The 9313-nt window shown below is 43.0% G+C and overlaps 1 protein-coding gene across 1 annotated transcript in view; it reads left to right on the top strand.

Annotated features, from left to right (window-relative positions):
- The first annotated feature begins 2891 nt into the window (after positions 1-2891).
- The window catches only part of TAB3 (TGF-beta activated kinase 1/MAP3K7 binding protein 3), a 68524-nt gene continuing 62102 nt past the window's right edge, over positions 2892-9313 (top strand). Inside the window, exon 1 of the mRNA XM_012638703.1 lies at positions 2892-3027. The gene's annotated coding sequence lies outside the window, so the exon portion shown is untranslated. The remainder of the gene's footprint in view (positions 3028-9313) is intronic.

The following is a 9313-nucleotide window of genomic DNA, read 5'->3' as shown; positions in this document are numbered from 1 at the left end:
CTGAAGGCAGGAAACTGGCTGGAGCAGCAATGACAGGGCAGCGTGTCTGTTGTTCAGCATGGCAAGGATATGTGAGTTTCCCATGGATCAGGTGAGTGTCACAGAAAGCAAAACAGTTTGAGCCATTTGTTTGTGCCCTGTCAAAGGCCCTACCAAAAGGGTAAGGGGATCTTGGCAGTAAGAAGCTATGGGTATTCCACAAGAGTCAGGGGCTGAGAAGAAATTAGAAAAGATTGAGTCCATATCTAAGAACTGTGCAGAGAAGAGTGTCCTGAAGAATCATACTCACCCCATGAGAGCCAGCATTTGGATGCCAGTCTCATAGAAGGCATTGACAAGCAAGAGAGGACTTACGGCAGCACTGAAAAGTAAGAGAGACCAAGGGCTGATGAGATAGAGGCCAGACAGAGGAAAGAGCATCATTTGTGTCCTGGGATGTACTATTGACTCTTCCAAGAAGAACACACAAAAGAAATCATGAGCCAAAGAGCCAATTTTAGGTATCTTCCATGTCCAGAGAGGACAAAAACGTCTTACAACAGGATCAGTAAAGCAATAACTTGCCCACCTTCACTCCTACCCTCTTCACCCCTGGAGGAGAAGAAGCTGTGGTTAGCAAGATGGGTAGGAGAAGTAGAAGCCTAAGGGACAGATAGAGAAGGGTTATACCTGCTTCCTTGGCTCCAAGCTTCTCACCGGTGGCAGGAGCCAACTGAGAGAGAAGACAAGATATAACTTCAAATCAAGTTCTAAATTTTGATTATTTTATGGAGCTTCTGGTTGTCCTCCCAAACTTTTTCCCAACGTCAGAGAATTTTTAGCTAGATATAGGACTGCTCAGAATAAGGCCACATTTCCCAGTCTCCCTTGCAGGTAGATGTAACAATGTGATTAAGTTCCGGCTGATGGACTGTTAACATAAGTAATGCTAACAACTTCTGGATCATGGCCTTAAAGGAAATGGGTAGCCTTCTCCTTCCTGATAACTGGAATGTGATGCAGTGCTGAGCCATTCTGGACCACATAGACTAGGACAACACTCTAGGGATGGTGGAGCAAGAGGACAGAGGGAAACAAACCATGGCTCACTTTGTGGAGCAGAGCTCCTGTATTAGTCTACTTTTGCTATATAATAAACAAAAGTCTCAGTACCATACTACAATACTCATTTATTTCCCACTCATGGGTTTGCAAGTTGGCTGGAGCTGCTCTGCTTGGTACAAGACCCTGAACCTGAAGCAGACTTTCTACAAATGCTTTAGCACAATGGTGCCCACTATGTGGGGTGTGTGACAGGAGTGAATGGCCCCCTTTCAGACCACATCCAGCTTCCAAAATGAGTGGCTCTTGACACTGGATCTGCTCTGCTTCAAGATGTGGGTCAAGTTTAGCTGTAATCCATGTGTCTCATTCTTATCCCCAGGCTGGAAGGAGATAGGAAACTCCCACAGGGACAGGGGACACTTTCTTTCCATAGCAGCAGTTGGGATCCAGTTTGCAGTTTCCCTACACTTGCAGATGAAGCACTTTGAGCCCCTCTCAGAGACACCAGCATCAGTGGATGCTACTCCCTTCTCAGAGTTCTGAGTTTTACTTCCACAAAGACCCCCCTCTAAATGTCTAAATAGCTTATCTAAATAATTGTTTGTCTCAATAATCCCAACCTCTACCCTTCCTCTTCCTAGCTTTAGGCATAGTTACTGCTTCCTGCAGTCACTACCTCTGTGATACATTAAGAGTTCTCTTTTGGCTTTTTCAATGGTTTAATAATCAATTCTTTATATTAATTCTCTTGGTTGAAATAATGGGAGTGGTTTGTTTCCAGACATCATCCTGATTCACTGGACTACATTCTATGTGTGTGAGGCACCTTTCAAGAATTTCTTCTTTGAAGTATTTCTTGACATCTTCCTCCCCATATTTGTCACTCCTCTGTTTACTCATTTCTATCATAGAACTTACTGTGCTAAACTGTCATCGTTGTTTTTTCGCATCCATCTCCATTCCAGGACAGTAGCTTCCCTGAGTTAAGAGCATATCTGTTTCCTCAGTATCTGGCACATAGGAAATTGAACTACACACGTTTGAATGAATAAATGAATGAGCGAAGAAAAATAAAACAGGAAAGGGAATTTATTAGTATGAGATTTGGAAAGCTCATGTAGCACCAAAATGAAAGCGAAAGTTAAGATGGTAACGTGAGAAACGAGGATTGTGGCTGCCAGCTGTGAGCCCAGCTGCAAACATACAGCAACCTCTTGACCAATAATGTGAACCAACAACAGGATTAAGAAGGGGCAGCTGAGGCTTTGCAAACAAAACTTGGTGACAGCGCAGATAGGGACAAGCAAAGGGTTGGAGAACTCCCGAGGACGCAAAAGCGTGTTGGCCTTTAGGGCTCCTGCGGGATGACCAAGCCTTAAGGGACGCCTATCACTTTGACACCCGGTCCTGCCAAGCCCTTCACAGGGTTTCACTCCCGACTCCTCCGCCCCACTTCTTTAGAGGAAACAGGTAAAACCTGGTGAACTGGGTCCTACTTGAGGAGCTGTTCTGGGCATGCGTTATCCCCTGCGAGCGCAGGCGCAGCAACATTTCTCGTAACGGGTACTGCCCATTTCCGATATGGGAGCGTTTGCTCAGACTACCCTACTTTATCACCTTTCCTGTGAGCCCCCGCCCTCCTGTTCCTGTGGGGGAAGCCTCGCGAGATCGCCCTAGGCAGTCCCCGGCGGCGCCATCTTTGTGCCTGGCGAGCGCCGGCGCCGGACAAGTTTGCTTGCCAAGCTCTCACCGAGACCGGATCCAGGAAATACGAGGCGGGTTCGGTGGGAGGGACGCACTGAGGGAGGAGGGAGGGAAGGGGGCGGCGGCGGCGGCGGCGGCTCACACCGGATTCCGGCCCTGCGCTGCGCGCACCCGAGGGGGGTCGGGCGGGGAAGCGGCGCCGGCCCGGACCCCCCGCGGGAGCAGGCGACGGGAGTGAGGACAAGGTGGCTGCGGCGGACGGAGAGCAGTGGCCGCTGGGTGAGTGTCCGCGAGGAGAACCGGCACCTGCCCGGGCCGGGGCGTCGGGGGCGCCCGCGGGACCGTCCTGGTGACGCTGCGCCTGGGACTGTGGGCGTGTGAGCGACTGCGGGTGTTCCGGGGGTTCGGCTCGGCCTGGGGCTGCGGCGGACACCGAGAACTGCGGAGCTGTTGGAGGTCTGCGCAGGGCCTGGCACGTCCGCGCCCGCCCCGGACGCCCTGGGAGGCCGAGGGGAGAGGGAGTGGCCGGGGTGGGGTGGCGTCTTGGTTGGCCTTCGCTCCCCGCGAACGGAGAGGATGATGCCCTTCCTCGCCGGACTCACTCATTGCGAAGAGTGAGCCTCTGTGGACGGGCTTTAAGCTCCAGCAAGGTGTTTCGGGATGAGGACTAGCAGCACCAAGGTTGGGGCTGTTGAGGGTGTTGAGAGATGTGGAGGTTAGTAGTAATATAGTAAGAATTGTTGTAGAAGAGGTTTGCAGATGATGTTGGTAGGTGTTGAGTGAGGAGGAAACATTGTCTACGTTCGTTTAAGAAGATCACATAAGTCCTTTGAGGTCCAGCAACAAATTAGAGTTATTCCCAGTTGGAGTTCTATAGTTTACTACCGTGTGCCAGCTCATAAAATGCATAAAAACAGGATTTGAGGTGTAGGGGCAAGGTGCGGTATAAAGTAAGCTGCATATAAAATCAGAAGTTCGTACTGTTGATGCGTTAAAATATAAAGCGTTTTTGTCTTTACTGAAACGTAACTTATTTAAATTCTTTAAGAAAACTTGTCACCTTTGGTCCAGACAGGGCTTGTCAGTTCGATGTGTTCTTCAGTGACGTTTGTCAGTCAGACAGTAATTTTGGCATGTAATATATTTACTTCTGGTTTGTAAGAGAACAAGAATGAATGGGGGAAAAAAAACCCGATTTGACAAACTGAGCTTCCTTTGCACACTTTTTCACTTTGGAAGGATAAGAGGAATTACTTTTTTCTTTGCTTTAGGAATGATTTGCAATAATATATGAGAACATATGTAAGAAGAAAGAAACATTTTGATCAATAAAGGGTTTTTGAGATGAGAGTTTAATTTTGCAGTGTTAAATTATAAATGCACCATTACCATGTTAAGTTTTGTAGTGGTGTCTTTTTATGAACACTGGAAGAATGCAAGCGTATACATATATATAATTTTAAATCAGTGTGTGATGTGAATTTTTACAACTTTAGGGATCCCCTCCCCATTTGCTTCCAACTAGCTTAATCAAGGGAAAGTTAGACTTTAGTGAAGGTTAATATTAAATATGTGATTTTCATCTTTAGATCTACAGAACATATATGTTCAGTCACCCTGAACTTTCTTTCATATGTTTATCTGACGCAGTCTTCTCCTTAATTACAGAACCATACTGTGTACGCTTTGGGTTGGAGCAGACAGAGCTAATGTTGATTATATTTGGGCACTGGGCTTGGTGGGCAATGTGCATTTGCATTTAATCCTCATAGCTACCCTGTGCTAATGATAACATTATCCCTGTTGCACAGATAACAACACTAACCTCCAGTTTTCTTCAGTAACTTCCCTGAGGAGGTGATATAGCTGGTAAATTGCAGAGCTGGAACTCAGACCCATGCTTGTTTGATTCTAGAGCATGTATTCTTTCTACCAAACTCTGCATAAGTTTATGTGCTGACTGATAAACATTTTATGAAAATGAACATTTTTGTTACAAAGAAACCTTTCAGTTCTGTTGGTTATCTTGAAAGCTTTCAGTGTCCTTGGCTCAAGATAATCTCATTTTTTTTTCTTTTCAGATGTGTCCATTTTCTAGCCAGAGGTAACAATTGAGCAGAAGTCTGCTTATCTGTAAAGATTCCTAATAGCTGATAGTGACCTGTCTGAGATTCAGATGTTTTCAGTAACTTTGCCTCCTGTTTCAGCATGCCCAAGATACTTCAAAGATCAAATATTTTGTTTATTCTTGTCCTGAATAATACCTCAAATTAAATTATTAAAATAAAATAGCAACTATTTATAGGGGTTTGAATTTGCTTTATCAGAGCTTGGAGGTATACACATACACTTCTCCAGCAAGTGGAGTATTTGACAGCTGACCCTGTTTTCTTCTCTTTAATTTGATATGAAGGTTTTGGACCCAGTTCATGGTTTGCAGAAAATACAGCAGCTATTATGGGATCCAGCATAATCTCCTGTGAGGCTAGAGACTAAAAGCCTTTCACAGATTCCCAGGCAGTATCAGAGATGTTAGTGAAACAGCAGGAACATCTTGCTATGGTCATTTTTTCTCCCACTGGTCTCTGCTGTTGCATCTCTGATACACTGCTGAGTCTGCCATCCTGGCCCTTATCCCTGCCCAAGAGAGAGGCTTCACATCTGGATAGAGTTCAACTGGAAGACCAGCTGCAGAAATCAGGGAAAAAAAAATGCTAAATGTCTGGCACTCATCCCCCATCAGGCGATTTGGTCAGGTTTACCTATCTAATTAATTGTCTCTAGCTGGAAGTTCTAGAAAAATTACTATGAAATTTGGGATTTGCTGTTCCATCTTTTAAGAAGTAAATTGTTTCGGGGCCTTCAGTTAAGTAGTCATATTTTCATGGAAACGGAAGAAGAAGTCTTGTGTTTCTCAGTATACAACAGCATGTATGTGTGTTATGTGGACTGTGGGACTGTATTGTAAATGATACCTTGGAGTCTTGATGGACAATCTTTGGTCTGAACGAGCAATTTTTTATTATAATTAATACTCCCAAGAGAGATTTAAATATACTTCCTTACTCGTGAAGGTAATTACTCATGATATTTGGGCTACTAGGGTGAAAACAATTGACAAATGATAATGTAACTGAGTATTTACCAAGTAAAAAAAAGCCTTTTGAAATGATTTATATTTCCATTATATAAAGATAAAAACACCAGGAAATGTCTCATGTATTTAGAAGTTTATTTTCATACCTTCTGCATAATAAACCTTAAATTATTACCATGGCCACAGATATTTGTCTAAAAGTAAAATGGACCTGATGAAATATTTGGAATTGCTAAACTGAATTAATACAAAATAACATTTACTATAGTTGAATTCATTGTCAGTTCTATTAATTTATTTGTCCAACTCTCCAATATCCTGCTTCCTACCCTACTTCAAATTTCTCTCCTTCCTTTCTTTCCTCTCTGATGCTGTTCTGCCATTATCTCCAGCCTTCCCTTAGTTCTCAGTTAACACTGAAGTCTTTGACAGGGTGGACACTGACAAAGAAGGCACCAAAACTCTTCCAGTTCACTCTGCTTTCCTGAATTCTTGTGCTTTAGGTCAAAAAGGCTGCAAAGAAAACTCTTTAACCCACCCCATTCTACCTTGAAAAGGAGAATGAGAATAGCCAGAGTGAGGGAGACAGTGTCAAGACCCTTCTACAGTTTCTTTTTGTCTTCTCCTTCCCTCTCCTTAGGCATCAAGGAAGGAAGTTTATAAAGGCCCATGTGCTGCAGGAACAGGCACTGTTCTCACATCGTCTTCAGCAATCCTCCTGCCCCTGCCACACACTTTTTCCTTGCTTTCAGCTGCCATCCCACCCTCCATCCTTCTCTCCCAAGGAGATCTTGCCTTCTTCATCCCTGATCTTCCCTCCCAGCTCTGCCTTTTTGATCTGGTTCTTGCCTTTACTCCTGCTCTGCCTTGATCGTATAGAAACCAAGGCCTATGGTCCTAGGGAAGCTCAGATTCCCAGTTGGGAAGGGAAGATTTCCTTTTTCTACTTCCAGAGCTGAATGGGGCAGGGGTAGTTGCTGTTATCCTAAGCTGGAATGCTAAATGGATTTTCTCATAGAAACATTGCTCCGCAGGTTCTGTGTTTCCTTTTACTTCTGTAACCTTATGGACCTATAGGCTTTTGTGGGCTGGCTTGGAAACCTAGCACATTGATCATTGTTACCAGGGAAGGCAAGTTGTGAGGTTGAAATAGATGATTTGAAAAATCAGCTTGTGCTCCAGAAATTGTTGGGGGTTGCCTGCTTTTTGTTAATTACTCAGTGAGATGGTAGGTAGTACACCTTTAGCTATCCAAAATTAGATTTGTTATGTGAATCAGATGGCTTTTTTTAATGTTTGTCATTAAAGCAGATCTTACAGTGTTGTTGAAAGAACAGAGTTTTAGTTTATCATAAAAGGAAAATCTTGTTTCCACCATTTCTTGCTGCTGATTTGAAACTTTTCAAAGGTATTCAACCTCTTTCAGTTATTTTGCCCTCATTTACTTAGTGATAAACATGGACAATGTGTTTGTTTTACCTGAAGATTTTATTTTATTTTTTAGAGACGGGGTCTCACTATGTTGCCCAGGCTGATCTTGAACTCCTGGGCTCAAGCTGTCCTCCCACCTCAGCCTCCCATAGTGCTGGGATTACAGGCATGAACCTCCACACCCAGCCACCTGAAGATTTTAAAATATTTATTAGTTTGTTGAGGTTACATCCTGTTACCACTGTTTGTGGTGTTCAAACAAGTGAGGGATTTCAAAGTGATAAAAGCACAGCTAAATACATTTTAAATTTGTTCTCCATAAATGTGTTCAGCCTTAGCTTGGTTGAGGAAATATTCCTAATAAAAGTCAAGATAGATCCTTTTTTTTGGTCTCCAAACCACTCTTTTGTTTGGAAAATGAATTTGGGTAAGCACTCCCTGTTCATTTTAAGAGGTTATCAGATTATTTAATTACAGAGAGCGGTGGTTAAAAACATGATCTCTAGGGGTAAAATGTGCAGATGTTCATATTTTCTGACAGTAGCTTTGTGTCAGATTAAGCAGATTGCTTAATCTCTGACCTGTTTCCTCATTTTTGAAATGGGGATAATGTGGTATCTACCTCATGTGAGTATTAACTGAGCTAGAAGCTGTATCATATTTAAAACTTGCCTAGCAATGGTAAATGCTCAAAAAGAGTTCTTATTATTACATTGACATCATCATTGCTTCTATTACTGTTCCTACTTTAGCTGTCTTCTGAGATGATACCCCTTCTGTTCTAGGGGTGGGGGCATGAAAGATATATTTGTTTACTTGGTAGTAATTTTTTAATGCAGAGCCTATTGAGGGAGCCAGGGCAGCAGTATATTAACTGCTGGATAAATCCACAATTAGTCATAGTGCCGGAAATCCATAGAATATTAAGCTAATTTTTTTTTCAGTAACACCATTCCTATCATGTTAGGTATAAAGAACTATACCACTTTAATATGTCAATGGAAAAGAATCCAAACTCTGTAAAATAATTTAAGGAGGTTTATTCTGAGCTAAATATGTGCGACCTTGGCCCAGAGAGCCACGCCCAAGAAGCTTTGAGCAAGTAGTCTCACTGTGATTGGCTCACAGTTTCGTTTTATACATTTCAGGGAGACAGAAATTACACGTAAATCATAAATCAATACTTGGAAGGTATACATTGGTTTTGCCCAAAAAGGCAGGACATCTCGAAGTGGGGCTTCGAGGTTATAGGTGGGTTTAAAGATTCTTTGATTTGTAATTGGTTAAAGAAATGAAGCTTTGTCTAAAGGCTTGGAAGTTTTAAGATAAGATAAGGAAGTCTGTTGATCAGAGACGAGCCACTGAACGTATTCTGGATGTATACTCAGACTCAAGTGATCTGTTAAGTATATTGATGACCTGCAGATGTGGTTTAAGCTGTGCCTTGTATAGCTTTAGGCTTGTTAATGGGTTCCAGAGGATATCTCCAAAAAGGGAGGGGGGAATGACCAGACATGTCCGACCTCGCTTCTCATGGCCAGCATCTCAGTTTTAGGGTATTTTGGGGGCCCCCTTGGCCAAGAGGGGGTCCATTCAGTCAGCTGGGAGGGGGCTTAAGATTTTAGTTGACAGATATATGAGCACAACTGTATTGTTTGTGTAACTGCGATGTCGTTATTACAATTTAATTATCATGGCATCTGTAAGGCTAGAGTCTATGTAAAGGGAGCCTCAATTTCTAAAAGGTCCATTTATAAGACTTTTTTTTTTTTTAATTCAGCACCATTTTCTCACCTTTTGTGTCACATATGGTGTTCAGATTCCCAGGCCAACCCAGCATATCTGAATTTTTGAATACTGATAGTACTATAAAAACTAACTTCTATGGATAACAGTGTTTCAGCAGGAACATGCACTGAGTGTATCAGGTCCCAAAAGATTATGAACGGAAACTTGCAGATAGGGCGGCAGGGTTATCTTCCTTTGCAGTCGTAGCAAGGACTCCCAAGCCTTGGGGAGAGGCCTTTCTTTTCTGGC

This window comes from Propithecus coquereli, unplaced genomic scaffold, assembly GCF_000956105.1.
Source record: "Propithecus coquereli isolate 6110/MARCELLA unplaced genomic scaffold, Pcoq_1.0 Scaffold132, whole genome shotgun sequence".
NCBI lineage: Eukaryota > Metazoa > Chordata > Mammalia > Primates > Indriidae > Propithecus > Propithecus coquereli.
The sequence above is the reverse complement of the archived record's forward strand: the minus strand, read 5'-3'. Positions and strand labels throughout refer to the sequence as shown.